The following is a 22,307-nucleotide window of genomic DNA, read 5'->3' as shown; positions in this document are numbered from 1 at the left end:
TAGAACATGGTAGGTCGCCGCCGCTCAGGTCCAAGTAAGGCCACCGCTGCTACCCTCCTGTTGAAGCCAAGCTAGGCAGGTTGACCATTGACGATCGGTTAGCTTCTTGGCAGCGACGTGGAGTCGGGGAGTTCTGCTGGAGAATAACGCTGCTTCTACTTAACTGCTGGTGCAGTTGGCTAACTGACACGTGGGCCCAACAGGCCACATGTCAGTTACGCAACTGCACCTGCAGTTAAGTCACTGAAGCTTCTGTTCGGCTCAGCGGGACACAGGTGGGTAGCTTCGGTTAATTAATTATACCTCCAGCGCACCCCTTTTTAGTTGAAGAATGTATGAAATGTAATGAAATCTGGCATGTTTATATGAAATCCGACCGTGTATGAATGAATTTATTTCGATTAGTTCGAATTCATGTATCACTGGCATTGGATGAACATGCAAAACAATACGTACTAGCATTATTCCCAGGGTGATCACCTCGTTTGCAGCAGTTTCACATGTACTCCCTCCGGTCCTTTCTAGTCTGCATACAAGTTTTGTCTGCAGTCAAAGTATCTCTACTTTGACCAATCTTATACAAAAAAGTATGCACTTTCACAACGTGCGAAGTAAAAAGGAACAGAAGGAGTACAAAGAGTTTGAGTAGCTTTTTAGCGTTTCTGTACATTGCAATCAAACACATAGGACTGGCAATTCATATAGAACATTCAAAACAATCGATGATTATGCATCTCAGCGACTCACATGTCAGAGGCAATATTTACTTCACAACTAAAGAATAAAGAAAAAATTGATCGACGCTGCTGACAGCAAAGGGCGTCCCATTCGAAAATATCAAACGCATGTCTTGCTAAAATCAATGAGCAAAATTTGACAAGGTTGTCCCATTCCAAAATATCAAATGCCTACGATTGTGGAATGGGCAGGGTTTGCCATCAGTTCGGACATTGACATGGCACCTCGTGCTAAATAAACCAGCTGTTCTTTTTGTGCAGTTCCACCAAAATCAACCAAATTCGCGCGTAGCTTGTATGATTTCGCCCTTATATGTTGCAACGCCTTGAACTTATCGGCACCTCCTTTCTTGTGGTGGAAATGAATGATTCGATGTATTCATGAACATTTTGTGCAGTTCCCATTGAAATCAAGCTGAGCACCCCTGTTTGCACAAATACAAAAAAGTGATTAGTATAGAGCAAACTGTACTATGAATTGACAGTTTCAACAGGCACATACATGGTCCATGTAGAGCACACTTTTAGAAAAATGGAACTCACCAGAAAGAATCCTAGAACAACATTGTACTCGCGCATCACAGCAAAAAAATGGAGATTTTGTCAGTCCTTCTGAGCTGAAGTTAGTTTGGTCTTGTGGGGAGTAATGTAACCATCCTTCAACTGCTCCTTCTGATGATAAGATAGACAGGGCTTCTTCATCCTGGCATAATCGGAACTAGTCACTTCACGTACTCCATATTCTTCTTCAGAGGAAGATGATCCTGTTGTGCAAAGACAAGAGGACTACTAAATGCTAGCATCACTGTTTGCTCGAAAAAAAGGAAAGGAAATATTTAAAACAGCACAGATGAAGCACTTCTCAAGGACAATACCACTTTTTCATGACAGTATCTAAACAGTAGCACAACACCAATAGAGATGACAAAGCTCAATCATATGGATGAAATCAGTGGGCGAGTACCAACCTTTGTCAGGAGGCTTATTGTGTAGAGCATACAGATGAAGCAATTCTCCGGAACCATCTGTTGCTATCTACGGTGGTGGCCATGCTTACTATATACTCCTCGATTAGTTTAATGGTTCCAACATCTTCTTGTGCAGTTCCACTAAAATATATGGTATCTTCAAAGAAGATCCCTGTTTGCACAAGTAGAGATAATTACATATTACATTAAGAGTGGCATCAAATCAGTGGCAAAACAATTGCTCGTTCCAGCCATAGCAATAAATTAAGATGCAAAACTATATCATTACTTGTGTCATCACAGTTCCAGTGCTTCATTACAGCACCGGGAGTTGATTTTTGTTTTTCTTCCCCTTGTTCTTCCCCTTCATCACTTGGTTCAATAACAAACAAGCTTCGCCTTCAATGTAAGATTTGGCATGTCAATTAGGGAGCACAAGTATAGTACTAAACTTAATTTTCTGATGAAAGTGGCAAAATACAGGCCAGCAGTTGTGAAATATCCTTATCTTACCTCAATGGGATATTACGGTGCACATACAGATTGGAAGTCTTGTCTCCATTTGTGCAGTTCACTAAAATCAAGCAACATTATCGTACAAGTAGCACAACATATGAATGCACACTGCAGAATCATGTGAAAGAAGGCTAGTACTGACCTCTCATGATGCGGAATTCAAACAACTCACAAGAAGAAGATCTGAACCAAATTCGCCTTAACGGATAGGAAGTAAGATCTCCTCTTGTGCAGTTCCACTAAGATCAAGCAATCAAGCAACGTTGTCGGTGTGACATTTTGGTTGAACTGCACAAAACACTCTTAAAACAAAAGTGTTTTGTGCAGTGCAACAAAAGGTCACAATGGCAACGAGGTGAAGCAGATAACCCTGTTTACACAGAGGTGCAAAGGAAACAATTAGTGGTCAATAACGGTGGATGACACAGAAGCCAACAAAAAGAAGCATCTACCTTATCTAAATGGGAAAGAAAGCAAGACAGTAGCATTTCTCAAACGGTGGCATTGATTAATATTAACATAGAGATTATATTAACAATAAAATTCGTTAAACATGTAATTTGCTTTTAACTGTGGCATTGCATCAATTTTCCAGCGGCATTATTAGAGGGTGTTTGTTTACAGGGACATTTTGGTGTAGGGACTAAAAAACTCCGTGTCAGTCCCATCTAAACCAAAGAGGAGGGACTTTTAGGGACTAAAAGTGGGCATTTGGGACTAAAGAAAGAAGACCCCGAGGGAGTCCTTTTGGGACTTTTTCCAACAGTTGCCCCTGCCACGCATCGCACCTTGTCTCTATTAGTTCATTACTAGGGGTAACATGGTCTTTTAGCATGTCATTTAATAACCTCTAGTCCATGTTTAGTCCCTGGAACCCAGCAGGTAGGGACTAGGGAGTTTTTAACCAAACATGTCCTTATATTAACAATAGCTAGTGAGTTGCACGGGACAGTGGACGCACCAGCACCATGTGCATCTACCGATGTACTGTGGTCATGCACAGTCTGTTGCAACAAAGAACAAACAACCAAGGAGCATATTTGTGTTGGTCCCAGTTTTGTTATCTTTAGACGCCTTTCCCTATGTGAGCGCAGCAAATCTAGTCCTGCTCAAACTCTACAGCCTTGTCCCTTCCTTTCCTTTTTGAACTAGTACTTTCGCCCCTTCCTTTCCTCTTTGAACCACGTCCTAGATTTATGCGATACAACTTTCCCCACTACTTTCCCCCATTCCTTTCCTCTTTGAACCACGTCCTAGATTAATGCTATACAACTTTCCCCCTTCATTTCCTCTTTGAACCACGTCCTAGATTCATGCTATATACAACTTTTCCCACTACTTTCCCCCACTCCTTTCCTCTTTGAACCACGTCCTAGATTCATGGTATACATGCAGCTAGAGCAATGCATGTGGAGTAAGTAAATTATACCTTAAGGTTCTTGGGGCGTGGTTCGGTGGGCGACGGGACGGCGGCGAAGAAGAAGGGGTCGGAGGCCCTCCCGCGCCGCCGCTGGGTGGAAAGTGAACAGCTGCGCCGGTAGTCCCTCGCCGACGGCGACAGCGTTAAGCCTCCTTCCCTTCCCGGCGGACGGATCCTGCCGGCTCTTTGAGCAGCAGTGAGGGGAGAGAGAGGCCAACGAAGTCTTGTTTAGATCTGGAGAGGGCGAGAGAGTGTGAAGAGAGCAACTACAAGCGCTGAGGCTCCAGCGGGAGAGGGCGAGAGAGTGTGAAGAGAGCAACTACAAGCGCTGAGGCTCCAGCGTGTATATATATACTGGAGAGAGAGTGTGAAGCGTGCAAACCCTAGAAAACATTTTGACCAGTCAAAGAATCCTCCTGGCACAAATTATGCTCAAGTGTAGTTATCGAACCCGAGACCTCAAGTTTGATGAGCGAACAGGCTAACCAGCTACACAACCCTCCCGTTATGTTCAACGAGAGGGAAATAACCTTTTATACATTCCTGCATTCGTGTGACAAGCATGCCGTGTTTTTTTGTGTGTGTGGGAGTCATTGGGATTTCAATCATAATCGTGTCATGTGGCTTTGGTGGTAAGACTATCCACAGTGGTGCAGAAATAATGCAGCCTTAGTCACCTTACCTCTCTCCACGTAGTACGTTGGGTCCCACCAGTCAGAGGGTGAAACAAACAAATTAATAAGAAAAATTAAAAGCGCCAGCGGTGTATCTTACCTCACACATCTCGCTACTGCTCGGGAACACTGTCCAATTGATCCCTCTGTTCGCTCACGTACTATTTTAAGTGAATCCTTATTATAACATGCACACAAATTTTGGGCACTTGTATTCGACTTAAGTCAGTGTGCCACCGTATCTCGTATACTTACTACTCCCTCCGTCTAGGTGTAATAAGTCACGTTAGAAGGTGCAACGGGACCAAGGTGCGTGCGTGTGTGTGTGTGTGTGTGTGTGTTTAACACCATGTGTGTGTTAGAGAGAGCGACAGATCGACCTACTCCTACAGAGAGATGTTGTGTAGTGTACGATTTTAGCCGCGAGAGTCGGTGCATCCTCTCGTTTCCGGGCGTGTCCGGTAGGGACATGCGGACAGCTGCCACGCCCGCTCCTGACCAGCCTGGCCCACCCAAAGCCCCTCCATCGCCCGCGCGCGCTTCCCGCCCGAAACGGTCAGCGCCGCTCCAAAGAATCGGTGCCGCATTCATGCCCGGGCAGAGCGGACGCGACCTCTCACTGGCGCAAGAGTGATGGTTGCTTCGTCCGTCCAACTTACTGCTGGGTCTATGTGATTTGTCGGCTCATTGGTCTATGCAAAGAAGTAGAGAAATATCCACAGGGAGTGATGTGGGCAGCTGGAGCAGTGGTGCAAGCCGGCTGTAAAGGGAGTTGTACCTGAGGGACGTAGCTCAACCTTGAGGAGGGCGGCGGGAGGCGGCAACTGCCCACGTCGCGGCAGTGAGCAAGGGACGAAGGCAACCTCACCGGCTTTGTGAGAGAGAACGGCGGGGACCCCTGATCGGGACGTGCCGACAGTGGGTTTTCGCCGTCGGCGACGGCCACCGCATCTACACTAAGCATCCACCCCTTCCCCAAGCGGACGTGATCCGCCGGGATGTTAGAGATGTGGCCACAGTCGTTTTGTGCGAGAGAGTGTGAAGAGAGCAACCCCAGCAAGCAACCGTGTAGGCTGGCCCGTCCTGACTATGTATAGTGGAGCGGTTTCCTTTTCTCTCCATATGAACCTATCATATTGCGTACGTGCCACTGAAGAAAAAAACTTTATTTATAAATGACGCGGCACCTACTACTCGTTCTCCTATAACCTTGCGCTTGGCATCTCCAAAATATTAACCTTGCGATTGGCTCTTCGCCTCTTCGGGAAGTCGAGCAATAATGGTAGTGCAGTATATATCGTTCTGGCTATATGAGACCGAATGAATTGCTGCACGTCCACCACGTGGGCGAGGGTCGAGGGGCGAGGGAGAGTGCTACATACGGAGCAAAATGAGTGAATCTACACTCTAAAATACGTCTATATACATCAGTGTTTGGAGTATGTACTAGTAGTTCATATTGAAATCTACTAAAGGACATATATATTCCAAACAATATGATATAATCTCTATAACCAAGGTAGTAGGGACGAGGAGTAAACGGAGGGAGTAGTAAATTTTTCTCCTCGTCCTGCGAGCCACCGCGCGCATGGGCGAGGGAGCGGGCGTAAGGCGTAGTAAGCAAGCTTCACCTCATCCTGCGAGCCACCGCGCCCGTGGGCGGGGGAGACGGCGTACTAAGCAAGCTTCTCCTCGTTCTGCGAGTTGACGGGACACATCAAAAGTACTCCAGTGTATAGAGCCTTGCCTCTAAGGTAGGCCCCACATGGTTTGCCTCTTTTTTTAACATAACACGTCAAGTCGCAATTTGTTTGTTCACCCGTGGTAGACGATCCTCCCTCCACCAAGTGGACAACCAGTACACGTGCCAAATTACCACGTGGGCTGCCTTTTTCGTACAGAAATGAGCTCCACCGTGTACCCGCGCGGGTGTGGTTGGGAAAGAGACGGGAGTACGTGCGCCGTGCATGCACCTCTTCTCTTCGTGCACGTCCCCCACCTACGTGGGTGTGTGTGAGAGATACAAACCGCGTTCGTGAGTGTTTTTTGTTTTGGGGTGGGGGTGGGGTGGGGGTTGATTTCGTGAATTATTTGTGGGAATATGTGTCGATGACATCTCAAACAAAATTTTGCATGCAATGTGTGTGAAATGGAGGCCTATCCATATCATACATAGAGGGTCGGGCAATCCACGAGAAGAGAGGGAGGGGTCATAGCTATTGATAGAGTCGAAGAGAGGATCAAGTGGGTGGGTGCGAGATCGATGAAGAGAGCCATCGAAATTGTGTGTGTGTACAAGTCAAAGATATAGGGCGACTGGCCTACCGGAACGTTAGAGGGCACACGTCAAGTTTGTGTGTGGCAGGGAGACATGACTAGAGCGCTCGATGTATCGGTGTGTGTGGGGGGAGGGGGTGGTGGGAGGGGTAGGCAGAGGCCTAACTATAGAGGTAGAACGACTCGTATATGTGTTGAGAAGGAGAGACCCAGCTATGTCTTGAGGGAGATCGGTCGACATCCATACATAACTGAAGGACGGGAAATATGATGGGAGAGAGAGAGGAGAGAGAGAGAGGGAGGAGAGGGAGGGAGAGGGGTAGAGTGCTGGATGGGTGATGGAGTTGCTTCTCGAAGATGGTGGGAGAGGCCTACTAGACAAACTGAGGGTGGAACTGCAATGTTATCAATAAGAGTGGGGATGTGTTTCTGTGTGTGCCTGTGCGTGATAGATCTGTCGGGACGCATCCATGGATGATGAAGGGGAACCATGTGTTTGGTAAGCAAACCTAACTAGATCGGTAGATCAATTGTTGTTTGTCGGAGGAAGGGAGAGACACAACTAATGAGGTAGATCGATTGACGTGTGGGTAAAAACGAGTTATAAGGACCTAGCTAGCTATATGTATAGCGAGAGATCGGTCGGTGTACGTCCATTTGTTAGAGGCAAATAAGGCCCAGCGAGACGGATAGACAGAGAGAATGGAGCTAGGAGGTGGTGCGAGAGGCCCAACTACTAGCTAGATAGGGGGAGGAGTGTGCGGTTGTGAGAGCGATGAAAAGAGGGGCGAGAGTTTACACGTGTGTCTGACCGTATGAGAGACACGAGGCAAGGACACATAAAGGAGGAGATTGAAGGTGTGTTTGTATGTTGTAGGCAGGCATCGCTGGAGAGGTTTATCGATCGGTGTGTGTCGGAAAGGAGTTGTGGAGACTCTGGGAGAACGACCTAAAGAAAAAAAATGAATGTGCCCGGTGGATAGAATGCCGAGGGAGGGGGAGGGCGAGGAGGGCGTGTGCATGCACGAGAGAAAGTTAGTGGTAGCTACAAAGGTTAGAGGATTGTGTGGGTGTAAGAGACTAACAAAGATCATAATTTGATATGAAAGCGGATTCATATATTTGAATAGGAGATCATAGTGTTTTAAACATTGCATGCATGAATATAGCGGTGATACACGTGTTGTGCACATGTTATACCATAATGTGATAATGCATGGCGTTTGCAACTCACAGCTAAATGCCGAACAATCTAAACCATACTATACATCAAACAATCTCACATTTTATTTGAATTTGTGATAATGTGTGGCGTTTGCAGCTTACAACTAAATATCGAACAATCTAAACAATACTATATATCGAACATTCTCACATTTTATTTGAATTTGTGGTAATGTGTGGTGTTTGCAACTCACATCTAAATACTTGTAGGCGTAGGGGGCGGGGCACCATACATAATGTGATAAACACATTATACATATGAGACATGGTTTAGATTATGAAGATCTAGCTAGAGCTAGAAATGTAATGTGATTTGAAATCAAAATAAAGTGGATTCAAAAAATCTAGTTCGAGTTCATATAGTACACATAGTTCATATGTAACTCGAGACTAATCATGTGGTGTGCTGTGAAGATAATACACAAACGATGGTTTAACTTGACAATAATGATGATTGTAGATCTTATTAAAACAGAGAAACGAATTCAAATGCTTTGACTTCACAACAATCATTACTGTAGATCTTATTCAAATAGAGAAACGAATTCAAATTTAGTTCATATTGAAGCGGTAGTATATACGTTTGGAATGCACTAAAACGTTCATTTGAGTAGTAGGTTGCATGCATTATACACGTAGCGAAATATTTTAATTGAACATAACATGAATTCAAAGTTTTGAATGACATTTGTAGGGCGCATTGATTTGGTACAGTACACGTTAGGCTTGTCCGGAAATTTCAACCCGCGCCTTGTTAGCCCGAAATATTTAAGATATATCTTTGTCTTGTTGTGCTCCGACAACTCCCTCCATCTCAACCCGCGCCTTGCTATTCCGAAATTACAACGCGCGCGAAAACTCCCACCTCCTGTGAAATCCCGACACGCGAAATGCCCGTGGTACCCCTGAACCGAAAGAACCGCCTCAAATCGGTGGGGGTACTTTCGTAACTTACCCCACATTTCGGACAAGCGCGTCTCTAAGCCATGGTTCCCCACTGCCATCCCATCCGCCCACCCATTCGTACACCGAGGCCGCGAAAACCCGCGACGAAACCCCACACCCTGCTCCGTCCGCCACCCAGCCGGAGCCTCTTCCCCGACGACGTCGTCCACAGCAACACCTCGACGTCCCTCATCCACCGTACCGGATGAGGATCCGTCGTCGATCTCATCGTCCCGCCGGTTCAGCCACCCCGTCCTCCACCTCCAAGGAGCTGCCCCGACGTTCCCCTCGTCTTTCGCGCCACCTCCATTCCCACACCGCCGTCTTCACCTGCACCACCGGAAGAGCATCATCATCATCGTTTTCTCGGATGAAGCTGCGGCATAATCGGCGCCACCAAGAGGTTGTACACTAATCGCCGCATTTTCTTCTTGATTCGATCTCACGGTGCTGCCGGCGCTTGGTCCCGAGCCGACACGGCGCGGCTCCATCCACGGCGGCGTCGCCGGCCACTTCCTCCACGGCGTCGCTCCCTCGGCGGCGACGTCCACATCAGTAGGACCTGTTGCTGCTTTAGCTCTCGCTCGCACTGCTGCTCTGCTCTTGCTCTCGGTCCCTGCCTGGTCTACTCTTGCTATTGCTCGCGCTGCTGCTCTCGCTCTTGCGATGCTGCTCCGATTTAGCTACACTTCATTCTGATGCCGCCGGGGTGAAGGAAGAACCAGCCGCAGCGGGGAGGGGGGCTCGCCGGAGAGGTACCCCACTATCTATCTTAGGGTTCAGGATGGGGGCGGTGGTCGCCGACGGTGGCGGGGCGTTGGCGGGGCGGTGGCGTGGGGATCGCCGGAGAAAAAGCTCGGCACGGGGGGGCCTAGAGGGATGGCCGGGGCGGTGGCGGACCGGCGGTGGGGAGTGTTTTCGGGGCGGGCGGGGCGGCGCACCGCCGGCCGCGGGCGGCGGGGGGCTGCTGTTTGGCCGGCTCAGGGGTGGAGGTTGAAGATGAACCGCAGGCCCTTGATTTCGTATCCAACGGCTGCAAAATCGACTGACCAGAGATGAAAAAGTCAGTCGACCGACGTGTAGCCTCACCTTGCTAGTGCGTTCAGTTTCGACAGCAAAATTCAGTTTCGACAGCAAAATTCAGTTTCGACAGTTAAGTTCAGTTTCGACAGTTAAGTTCAGTTTCGACAGTTAAATTCAGTTTCGACAGTTAAGTTCAGAGATGAGCGGCTGATGTATTTTACATCTAGCACTTTGTGTTTATGTATTTTACGTCATGTATTGGAGATGCTATTAGAATTCCACTCAGGTTAACGTTGTTCGTTGTCTCTCTTGTCCTGCTTCAGCCTCGGCGTCGTACAACTCACCGGAGCTGCTCCAACGACGAAACCCTCCATCACAGCGGAGCAGTACCTCGGGCTCCATCTCCAGACGCCTAAGATCTTCTTCCCCTCCTCCGACAGCCAAGTCAGCCGGAGCATCCTCACCGGCCAACCCAATCACGCTGAGATCGACATGGCTTCGCCAAAGAGGTTGTACACTTGTTGCATCTCTTTTTTACTCTACATGTTATATATATTGTCCACTGAGCACACGGATTTGTTCCTTTAGTGTCTCCTTGAAAGAAAAAACGTAGGAATTTTAATTTTCACTTGTCCTCCTTTTCAAATTCCTATTCATGAAGCACAAGACTAAGAGATAGTAGCATAATAGCATTATAACCGTACATTTTCTTGTGGTTTGACTTAATCTCACCATGCTTCTTTGCATCCTGTGATCTTCCAATTGTTGTGAATCAAACACCCAGATTGGCAGAAATCCTGTGTTTTTAAATTCTCTGTTTTGCACGTGCATTCCTATCCTATTCCTGTCTATTTCCTATCCCTGCATTGTTGGAATCCTCCAATTCAAACGAGCCCTTACAGAATTACTTCTCTTACAGATAGTTGTCAAAGAAAACCTTGCGTGGTTTGTCCCGCTCCTGCTGCGCCGTCGTCCACCCCAGCTCAGCTGCTCCAACGACAGAAGGGTCCAGCACAGCAGGGATCCGGCCTCCAGACTGTCTTTCGCCGCCTCAGATCTTCTTCCCCGCCGCTGGCAGCCATGAAAACTGCACTACCATCATCAACCGAGCAGATGACCTCGAGGACTACACGGGTCCGCAAGAGAGGTCGCACTCTTTCGTGTCTGCTTACGTTATGCATCGCTTAATATTACATGCTACTTTATCGTCCTGTTCACCGATTAGACTCTGAGTCAGCTCCAAACTAATGGTCAAACTTGAGTTTTTAAATGGTTGTGGGGTACATATCGGGGCCGCTATCAATAGTATCTATCTACTATCTGGTTAATCTCCGGTGTCTACTATGAGTTTCATGTTGGGTGGGAAACAAACAGTAAAGAAGCCATTATCTGTATTTTTTAACTGAAGCCATTATCTGCCTGCTATTATTGGTTTTGGGTCTATCCACAGGTTGCTACCATCACTCTGGATTTCTGCATGCACTCCTTACATAATCTCACTATGTTTTATTCCTATGCATGACAGTTATTGTAAACAATGGAACTGAACATGTAGAGCAAAAGAGACGAGCCTTGCGTGGCAATAAAATTTCATGCAGACGTCGCTCCATGGTAGGCGCAAAGGCAGCCCCCCTCCACGCATTTCGGATTGTAATCGAGAGGAAGATATCTGTTCTGAGGGGGATTCAGAAGGAGAAGACAACTCCTATTTACCCCCTGAGGTCTTCGCTCTAACTTGGCATGCTGATGTTGGTTATATCATGCATATGGTGTCTTGCATTGCTTACTTTATACATCAAATATGTCATCTGCTTAGTTTAGACATCCTTTGTGCGAATGCCATCTGTTTAGTTTATTCATCGTTTATGTGAATTATGCAACGCCATCTTGTTTAGCCAGGCATCATATATGTGAATTTTGCAATGCCATCCTGCTTAGCCAGTCATCTTATATGTAAATTATATCAGGCCATCCTTTTTTTCGTTACATATTACATTTGTCAACAATGTTATTACATTCAACTGCTCTTCGTGTGCATCAGCCATTTGACACGGTGATGGCAAATTCTGGAGTGAAAACAAGGTCTTCAGAGCAGACTATGCTATCTGACGAAGCGCATATCTCGCTGGTTACGGATAGCTCCTCAGAGGAGGATTCAGAGACAGATGACCAGTCCTATTCCCCCCCCCCGAGGTGTATGCTCTAACTTGGCAGGGTTATGTTGCTCATATCGTGCGTATGGTGTCTCGCATTGCTATGTCATTTGATTAGTTTAGACATGCTTTGTGTGAATGCCACCTGTTCAGTGTCTAATTACCATATATGTGAATTATGCATTGCCATCTTGTTGCAAGACATTATATATGTGAATTATACAATGCTATCTTGTTGCAAAGGCATTATATATGTGAATTATGCAATGCCATGCTGTTTAGCCAATCATCATGTATGTGAATTATATCATGCTATCATTTTTTTGTATTACGTGTTCCATTTGTCGACAACGTTTGTATATTCAACTACTCTTCCTGTGCATCAGCCATTTGAAGCGGTGATGGAAGTATCTGGAGTGAAAACAAGGTATTCAGAGCAGACAATGCTACCTGCTGAAGCAGACATCTTGCTGGTTACAGAGAGCTCCTCAGAGGAGGATTCAGAGACTGATGACCAGTCCTATTTTCCCCCTGAGGTCTATGCTCAAACTTGGCAGGGTTATATTACCCATGTCATGCATGTTGTCTTGCATTGCTTAGTTTTTACATCATATATGGATTGCCATCTGCTTACTTGCTTACTATATAAATCATATATTTGAATTATATCATGCCATCATGTTTACATAGTACATACACATCATCTATCTGAATTATGGCATGGCAACCCATTTAATAAAGACATCATATAGTTATATCATCTCATCCTGTTTAGTGTTTACAGTCATCATATTTTGAATTATGGCATTCTATCCGTGAATGTATGTGAATTATGGCATGCCAACCTATTTAATAAACACATTATATAGTTATGTCATGTCATCCTGTTTACATAGTCTCATATTTTGAACTATGTCTTTCCATCTTTTTTAGTTAGCCATCATAATGTGAAATTGTGTCATGCTATCCTGTTTAGTTAGCCATCATATATGTGAAATTGTGTCATGCTATCCTGTTTGGTTAGACAACATAAATATGAATTATTTCATGCCCTCTTTTATTCCCCACTATCCATTGCACCTGTCTATCATACAATGTCTATACTTTCAATTACTTTTCTTGTTTATCAGCCATTTGAATTGGAGAGCGTGATGGCAGTATCTAAGGGAGTAACAACACGGTCTTCAGAAAAGATAGTGCTACCAGTTGATGCAGATAGAACCACGGTTGTACTTGCCCAAGGACCAGATCCACCACACATAACCCAGACTCTCGCAGATTGTACCCCTACCCAGTTGGACAGAGAACCAGCTACACCCCTTCTAACCCCAACCCCGGCAGATAGTAACCCAGTTCCAGTTGACACAGCACCGTCTCCACCACAGAGCACCCAAACACGAGCAGTTAGTAAGGGAACTGCAGTGCCCAAAGCACGAGGACCACCACTCCGAATCCCAACTCAACGCTTAAAGGAGAAGAAGATTTGTTCTCAGGTCAGGTTCTGTAGCTATGGTTCATACTCCTTTGCTCTTGCATGACTGTATTTACTCATACCAACTATTTTCAAATTTGAAGGATGGAATTGAAACTCCAATGGCGCAACAGGTATGTTTTAAACCTGTTTCTTTAACTGGTTTGCTGTTGTAACCTGCTCTATGTTGATTTCAGTTTCAATTGAATAAACAGTTATGTTCTCATGTCATGCACATTACAAGTGTTGTTATTGCTCTATAGTTACCCACACTTATATTCTGTCTATTCTGCTTTGTCTTGAACAAATATTATTTGAACTGTGTCTCTATCTTGATTTGGCAACAAAAACTAGAATGATATAGACCATAAAGTGACCATGGTACATAGATATATGTTTGTTTCATGCTGTTATCCTGTCCACTTTACTACTGAACTCATTTACCAAAATGAGTTTCATATACAACATGGTAAACATGTGATGTGTCTGCTTGTTTCTCTTTTAGAATGCGGACAAAATATTGGAGAACAGTACCGCGTTATCCAATGGTAAAGGAAGTAATGCAGATAAGGTTCAAGATAGTGAGACATCCCTGTTGGTCTCCAAGAAAGCTGATAAAAACTATCTTGACGACAGTGAGGGAACCCAAAAGTCCTGTCTTGATGTAGTGTTCGAGTTACTGGCCAGTACTGCTGGCACAAGCTCTTCGAACTCGCTGCCTGAATCAGTTCGTCTTCTTGAGTCTCAACTTCAAGTTGAAAGACATCGATCAGATGTGCTGCGACAGGAAGCTGAAGGACTGAGGAAGTCCCTGCAGAATTCAGATGCATATTTTCTGGTGCAACAGCAAGCGCTGGAGGATTTAAGCGCCAAACAAGAGAAAGTTAATAAGCTTGCTAAGCATCTTGCCAGCATTATGGGTACCCAGGATATTGTTTCTTGAGATCTTCTGAAGTGGTTTCAGTTCTGGATTTGTTTTGCTGCGGCGTTTATTTGCGCTGGTCGCCAACTTTGACAACCAGTGTATATGATATGCTGCTTTGTTCCCTATATTTGCACTGGTGGCGAACTTTGATGCCCAGTGGATGTAATATGTGTAATAGCCGTGATAGCCTAGCGTTAGTTGCTTGCTTATTTATTTCCTTGTTGTCTTGTTTATTTGTTTGCTTGTAGTCATTGCAGTTCTTTTTCCGCGGTTAGCTAGTGGCTGCAATAACCTATTTTTTAAAACTAGGCCACAATAACCATGGGCTAATATTTACTGTAGTGACACTGGGCCTCCTACTGGCCGTAGAAACAGTGGGCCTTCTACGGGCCGTAGAAACAATGGGCCTTCTACGGGCCGTAGAAACAATGGGCCTTCTGCGGGCCGTATTATCAATGGGCCTTATACGGGCCGTATAATCGATTGGCCAAACATGGGCCAAACAGACCGCATTATGGCCGTAAACGGGCTAGAGTTGGAATCGTCCGTTCATGGGCCGACCATAACGGGCCATCGTTAATAGGCCGTATTTGATGACGCTATGAAATCGGCCCAACGTATTAACGGACCACAAACGGGCCGACTGTAACCACGGGCTGAATTTGGCCCACAAGCAGAAAATGACAGTAACGGGCCGTAAGTAAACGAATGCTGGAAATGAGCCCAAGAATAAATGGGCTCTGAGAAGGCCGAAAGATAACATGGGCTGGAAACGGCCCAACGGAATAACGGGCCGTTAATGGGTATAAAGTGATACACTGTTCATTACGGGCCAGTTTCACCACGGGCCGTTAATGGGTGTAAAGTGATACACTGTTCATTACGGGCCAGTTTCACCACGGGCCGTTAGTAGGCCAAGAGTTACATAGGGCCTCATATGGGCCGAAAGACGTCATGGGCCATACATGGGCCAGAAGTGAAAACGGGCTGGAATCATATTGGATGGCCCAGATGACGCTACTGGGCCTAATTCGGATAGGGCGTAATAGGCCTTGGGTTAGCGGGTTGTAAATGGGCTATATTCGAACAGGCCGTTAACAGGCTTTCCATGGGCCGGCCCGCCAGCTTTTGACCAAGTCAAACGGGTCGACCTTTTCACAGGGATGGGCCCCTGTTGGGCCATGCCACGTGTTGACGTATCATAGGCGCCTTCCGTCCAATGAGTGGTTGACATCTATCCCAACGATGAGCCGACACGTGTTTCCTCCAGCCAATGATGATTTTACACGTGGAAAATCCCCATTGGTCGGGGCTGTTAACGGGTTGTCGGATCCAACACCCGACCCGATAGCTTAACGGTGTTCCGTTATGGTGGATGCCACGTTTTGGTCACCCTTGACGAAAGAACTTCTGTGACGCGCGATTTATCATCATGGAAGTGGACACTTCCATGATGATAATTTTGGTAATGTCATGGAATACTTCTATGACAGCACAGGTATGACTATCTGGATTCTATCATAAATTTGTCATGGATGTACATGCATGACAGAACATGCGACCTACTGTGACAAACACGTATCATCACGGAAGTGTATTTTTTTTGTAGTGTATGTATCCAAGTAAAGGCTCACAAGCTTATTGAATATGAAGGACGTTGTTGGATAAAATCCGACAAAGGGTCTGGTGGTCCACAAGGGACCTCATGTGAGCATCGGTACTCAACCAGAGAAAGAAAGAATGCAAGGAGATCAGATTATAGAAACAACTGACTAAGTCAAAGCTCAAATGCAAAGGAATTGTGAATTCCAAGACAAGGGATCAGAAGCAACGCTCTGATTAGGTATGGATAAGTTGAATAGCCTTAGGGGTACAATCGATGGCAATTTGATTAGTCGATAACCAGCTCATGTTCAAAATGACATCTGAGCCAGAAAGATACCAATGATTGCGTGCATTCGCACTCATGTTGAATCAATAGGATCAAAATGACGGTGTCAAAGGAGACTAATGAATATTGGCAGACATATGGGAAGCATCCATAATGCAAGCAGACAAGTATTGCAAAGCAATAAAGCTGCTAAGGATTTTTGGAGGATCGAATAGTATTTTGAAGACTTTTGTGAAACACATGAACAACTGGGATGAGTGATACTCGGTAAGTGAGAGGAATTATCCGTAGGGGTATTCATGTGGCAAGAACTGCAAGGCGGTAGGCACAAATTATTCTTGGAACAATAGTGAAAATTCTAGGGTATGTTGTAATAACAAGATCAACGGGGAATGATTGTATGAATGGCAACTGCACGTGGTTATCCATAGGGGTTTATCAATGGAAGGGAATTGCAATAGCGATGGCACAAGTTCTCGGGATAACATCGGAGAGTATCTTCGGAATCCTTTGGTGCACCAAGCAATCATCTAGAGTGAGGGTCTCTCTAGGAGAAAGTATTTTTGAGAACCTAAAGTTAATTTTTTTTGCAAAATAATTTAACCCGAATAGAAGAGAGATCAGAATCCCAGAGTATAGACAAGGAATAAAAGATCCTAATACCACCCAATGGCGACGTGGGCCCATGGGCCACACAACCAAGTTAGTAAAACAATTTTCATCGACTAGACTCAACTTCGGCCAAGGAGTGTGGAAGGGGGATTCCTACAGGCAGTTGGCTCTGATACCAACTTGTGACGCCCCCGACTCAACCATACACTAATCATACACGCAAACGTGTACAATCAAGATCGGGGACTCACGGGAAGATATCACAACACAACTCTACAAATAAAATAAGTCATACAAGCATCATATTACAAGCCAGGGGCCTCGAGGGCTCGAATACAAAAGCTCGATCATAGACGAGTCAGCGGAAGCAACGATACCAGAGTACAAACATAAGTTAAACAAGTTTTCCTTAAGAAGGCTAGCACAAACTAGGATACCGATCGAAAGAGGCGCAGGCCTCCTACCTTGGATCCTCCTAAACCACTCCTGGTCGTCGTCAGCGGGCTGCACATAGTAGTAGGCACCTCCAGTGTAGCAGGAGTCATCATCGACGGTGGCGTCTGGCTCCCGGAATCCATCGTCTGGTCGCAGCAATCGGGTATAGAAAGGGGGAAAAGAGGCAGCAAAGCAACCATGAGTACTCATCCAAAGTACTCACAAGCAAGGAGCTACACTACATATGTATGCATTGGTATCAAATGGAAAAGGGGTATCATATGTGGACTGAACTGTAGAATGCCGGAATAAGAGGGGGATAGCTAGTCCTATCGAAGACTACGCTTCTGGCCACCTCCATCTTGCAGCATGTAGAAGAGAGCAGAAGGTAAGTTCACCAAGTAACATCGTGTAGCATAATCCTACCCGGCGATCCTCTCCTCGTCGCCCTGTTAGACAGCGATCACCAGGTTGTATCTGGCACTTGGAAGGGTGTGTTTTATTAAGTAACCAGTTCTAGTTGTCATAAGGTCAAGGTACAACTCCAAGTCGTCCTGTTACCGAAGATTACGGCTATTCGAATAGATTAACTTCCCTGCAGGGGTGCACCACATTTCCCAACACGCTCGATCCCTTTTGTCCGGACTCACTTTTCTGGGTCATGCCCGGCCTCGGAATATCAACACGTCGCAGCCCCACCTAGGCACAATAGAGAGGTCAGCACGCCGGTCTAAATCCTATGGCGCAGGGGTCTGTGCCCATCGCCCATTGCACACCTGCATGTTGCGTATGCGGCCAGAAGCAGACCTAGCCCCCTTAAGACAAGCGCGAGCTTATGGTCCAATGCGGCGCGCGCCGCTCAGTCGCTGACATCACGAAGGCTTCGGCTGATACCACGACGTCGAGTGCCCATAACTTTCCCACGTAGTTGGTTAGTGCGTATAACCCAGTGGCGAGACTCAGATCAAATACCAAGATCTCGTTAAGTGTGTTAAGTATCCGCGAAAGCCGACCAGGGCCAGGCCCACCTCTCTCCTAGGTGGTCTCAACCTGCCCTGTCGCTCCACCACAAAGTAACATCGGGGGCCGTCGGGAACCCAGGCCCACCTCTACTGGGATGGAGCCACCTGCCCCTTCAGCCCCCATCTCCAAACAGTATCATAAGTAATGTAACCGTATAAAGTGTATAACATATGCCCGTGATCACGGCCCAGTAGTATAGCATGGCAGACGGACAAGAGTGTAGGGCCACTAATGGAACACTAGCATCCTATACTAAGCAGTAGGATAGCAGGTAAGGAAAACAACTGTAGCAACAATAACAGGCTATGCATCAGAATAGGATTAATCGAAAGCAGTAACATGCTACACTACTCTAATGCAAGCAGTATAGAGAAGGAATAGGTGATATGTGGTGACCAAGGGGGGGGGGGTCTTGCCTGGTTGCTCTGGCAAGAGAGAGGGGTCGTCAACACCGTAGTCGTACTGGGTAGCAGCGCCGTCAGTCTCGTAGTCTATCGGAGAGAAGAGGGGGACGAAACAATGAATATAATGCAAATAGATGCATAACGATGCATGACAAGACAAGTAGTGGTGCTAGGGGTGCCCTAACGCGGTATGAGGTGGTATCGGTGAAGGGGGAATCATCCGGGAAAATATCCCCGGTGTTTCGCGTTTTCGGACAAATGAACCGGAGGGGGAAAGTTGCGTGTTCTCTATGCTAGGGATGCGTGGTGGACGAACGGGCTGCGTGTCCGGATTCGTCTCGTCGTTCTGAGCAACTTTCATGTACAAAGTTTTTTCATCCGAGCTACGGTTTATTTTATATTAATTTTAGAAGAATTAAATCATTTTTAGGATTTATTTAATTATTTTAATTCAACATTATCCAGAATAGTGTTTGCTGACGTCATCATGACGTCAGTAGTCAAGAGGGGGTTGACTGGGTCAAACTGGCGTGTGGGTCCCGTTTGTCATTGACACATCACCCTAACTAACATATTAGTTATGTTAATTAGATATTTAGGTTAATCAAGTTTAATTAGTTTAACTAAACATGATTAATTAAGTTAATTATTTAGTTAATTAATTAATTAATTAATTAATTTTATTATTAATTATTTATTTATTATATATATTTTTTAATTCTTTTTTAACTGTTCTGTGCGGGCCCCCCTTTGTCATAGGGCCCTGGGGGCCTACCGGGCGGGGTTGCTAGTGGGCGCGGGCGCCTGGGCGGGCACTCGCCCATAGGGAGTGCGGCGAGGCGAGGCCGGTGGCCAGGGCGGCCGCGGTGGCCGTCGGCGCTGTGGCGATAGGGCGGCAGGGAGGCGGGGGAGCAGCACCAGGGGTGCGAGGGCGCGGCCGAGCCCCGCAGCGAGCAGCAGGGGCTTCGGCGGCGGCCGTGGCCAATGAGGCAAGTGCGGGGCGCCGCCAGGCTGCGGGAGAGGGCTTCCGGCACGGGCCAGGCAGCGGAGGAGCTGCAGAGCGCGGCGGCAACACGAGCAGGCGGCGCAGGGGCGGAGGCAGAGCAGGGGAGTCCGACGAGCTGCAGCAGGTGGTGACGGCAGCGGGCGCACGCGCGGTCGAGAGGGCGCGGCCGTGGCCGTGGTGGCCGCGAGCAAAGGCGGGGCGCGATCACCGCGCGACGAGTGCGAACGCACGCGCGGGGACATGCAGGGGAGGGCGCGGAGCGGGGCTGGCGAGCCGGGGCGAGGACACGCGCGACTGCCGCAGTGGCGCGTCGAGCAGGGGAGGGAAGGAGAGGGGGGCCTCACGGGGGATCGCAGGGTCAGGGCAGCGGTGCGCGAGGTGGATGACGGCGACGACAGCGAAGAGGAGAAGTAGGCCGGCAGGGGAGCGCGTCGAGCTCCGGGCGGCGAGGATTCAGCGACCGGGGCGGCGGGGTGCGTCGGGGGTTTGGCTCCGATCCAGATTGGATCGCGAGGGAGGAGGGGAGAGACGTGGGGAGTGGGGGGAAGTGTCGGTGGGTTGTTTAGGTCACGGGGGAGGAAGGGCCGTATAGGCTAGATGGTTGGGCCGGCCTGGTGGCCAGCTGGGCCATTTGGCCCAGTTGGCCAGGGAGTCCCTTTTTCTTTTGTTTTTATTTAGTAGTTTTTTCTTTTCTTTTATTTATTTTCTTTTCTGTTTTATTTAGTTTAAAGCACTTAGGCACTTTGTAAAATTATGTTTTCTTCACTATAATTACCATAGCAATATTTTTCACACACCGAACATTTTTGTTTTAATGTTTTGAAAACTTTGACTGCTTGCTAAATTTAAATTTGAATTTTAGAGTGTTTTGAACTAACACACGAATACCAACAGTAAACGGGATGACATGGCATCATTAGCGAAGTTTTACTGTAGCTTAATTATCCGGGCATTACAATAGCCGGCGGTCGAGACATGCACACATACTCTAGCCCGCTGCTTGAGTGCCTACCGCCAGTAATGGTCGTCAGCTTCCTCGGCAACGTCGGGCAAAGAGACCGCGATACACCTCTTTTGGGCCACTCGCTTCTCGAGCTCCACGGGAAGCGTAGCCATGCTTAGGCTACGACGCTTTGGAGTGGGGGATTGGGATGGGGATCTATGGGAAAGGGGGAGTTTGGCAGGTCTCATCTAAGAAACTCAGGGCGGCCTGGGTATGGAGATCGGTGTGTAAGCTGCGCGGGCAAACCGGCAGATGTTGACATGGGAGGCCTTGCGGCGACGGCGGCGGGGACCTTGCTAGGGTTTCGAGCGAGGGAGGGGGTGTGCGCACGCCCAAGGAGGTTTTGGTGTGTGTTTGTGTGTGTGTGTGTGTGTGTGGAGGGAGGGTGTTTGAGGAAATGATGCAGGTACTGAAAATTTTACTACGCGGGAGTCAAACGCGGGAGTGAAATGCCGGGGCTATTGAATTTTTTGATGATGGTGCATCGCACACGGTCCGGAGATAACAACCGTGTTTTATGAAACAGAAAAACCCTCGAGCCAAGCAGATATTTTCGAGGGATGCAGGCGGGATTGGTGTAACACCCCAGTGTCATGCTACAGTTGTGATTAAGCCTAATCTTTTGGCTAAAGAATGCTTAATCACCTTTGTTCAATATCTCTTTTCTACTCCCATCCGAATTCTAATTCGAAACATAAGTGAAACTTGAAGTTGCACAAAAGTTGCTGGAAAAATGTTCATCATTTAGCAAATATTCCAATACAATTTGATGTAAATAAAAACAACATCACTCCTATGCTAAAATGGACACTAACAGTTATAACAGTGCCATTCCAGCAATTTAAAATGCAAATTCATTTATGAAAATTCCAAATGAATCTAAATCTCTCCCAGAAATAATTGTGACAGTGCCTAAAAATGCACTAGACTTTTATGATCTAGTCTCACCTTTTTTCTAAATTATTAGGGTCCCTAGATAAATCATTTTCCTTCTCTGGTTTTTACAAAAAAGAGTTAACAGAGAAAGGCAGAGGGGAGAGAGAGAGAGAGTAAAGGCCCCCCTCTCACTGGGCTTCGGCCCCGTAGGCCACCGGCCCAGCTACCGGCCGGCCTAGCCGGCGCTCCCATATCCCCTCACCCCCCCGCCCGTAGACCCTAACCCACACACCCACTCCCCCACTCGCGCCCCCCACTCTCCCTCTCCCCCCGATCCAATCGGGATCGGGCTCGACCCCGCCGCTGACCGCTCACCGCGCACCCACGCGCGCCCGCCCACGCGGGGCCGCCCCCGTCCCCGCATCGCAGCTCACCATCGCCCGCACCCCGCCAACCGTCACCACCACGCCAGACCTCGCCGCGGCGCCCCCTCTCCCTCGATCTGGGCGCGCCGTCGCCTGGCGACCTCGCCTCGGTGCCGACCGTCGCCACCTCGTCGGACCATCGCGTCGCCGCCGCCTCGCGCCGTTGTTGGACACCGCCGGAACTCCTCCTCGACTCCACCGCTCCCCGCCGTCGCGTTCGCCCTGCATCGGGCCTCCCCTGCAACACGGGTGAGGAACCCCACCGGCCTCCTCCTCCCACGGCGGTTGTGTTCACCGTT

Source organism: Triticum aestivum, chromosome 5A (genome assembly GCF_018294505.1).
Source record: "Triticum aestivum cultivar Chinese Spring chromosome 5A, IWGSC CS RefSeq v2.1, whole genome shotgun sequence".
Lineage (NCBI taxonomy): Eukaryota > Viridiplantae > Streptophyta > Magnoliopsida > Poales > Poaceae > Triticum > Triticum aestivum.
The sequence above is the reverse complement of the archived record's forward strand: the minus strand, read 5'-3'. Positions refer to the sequence as shown.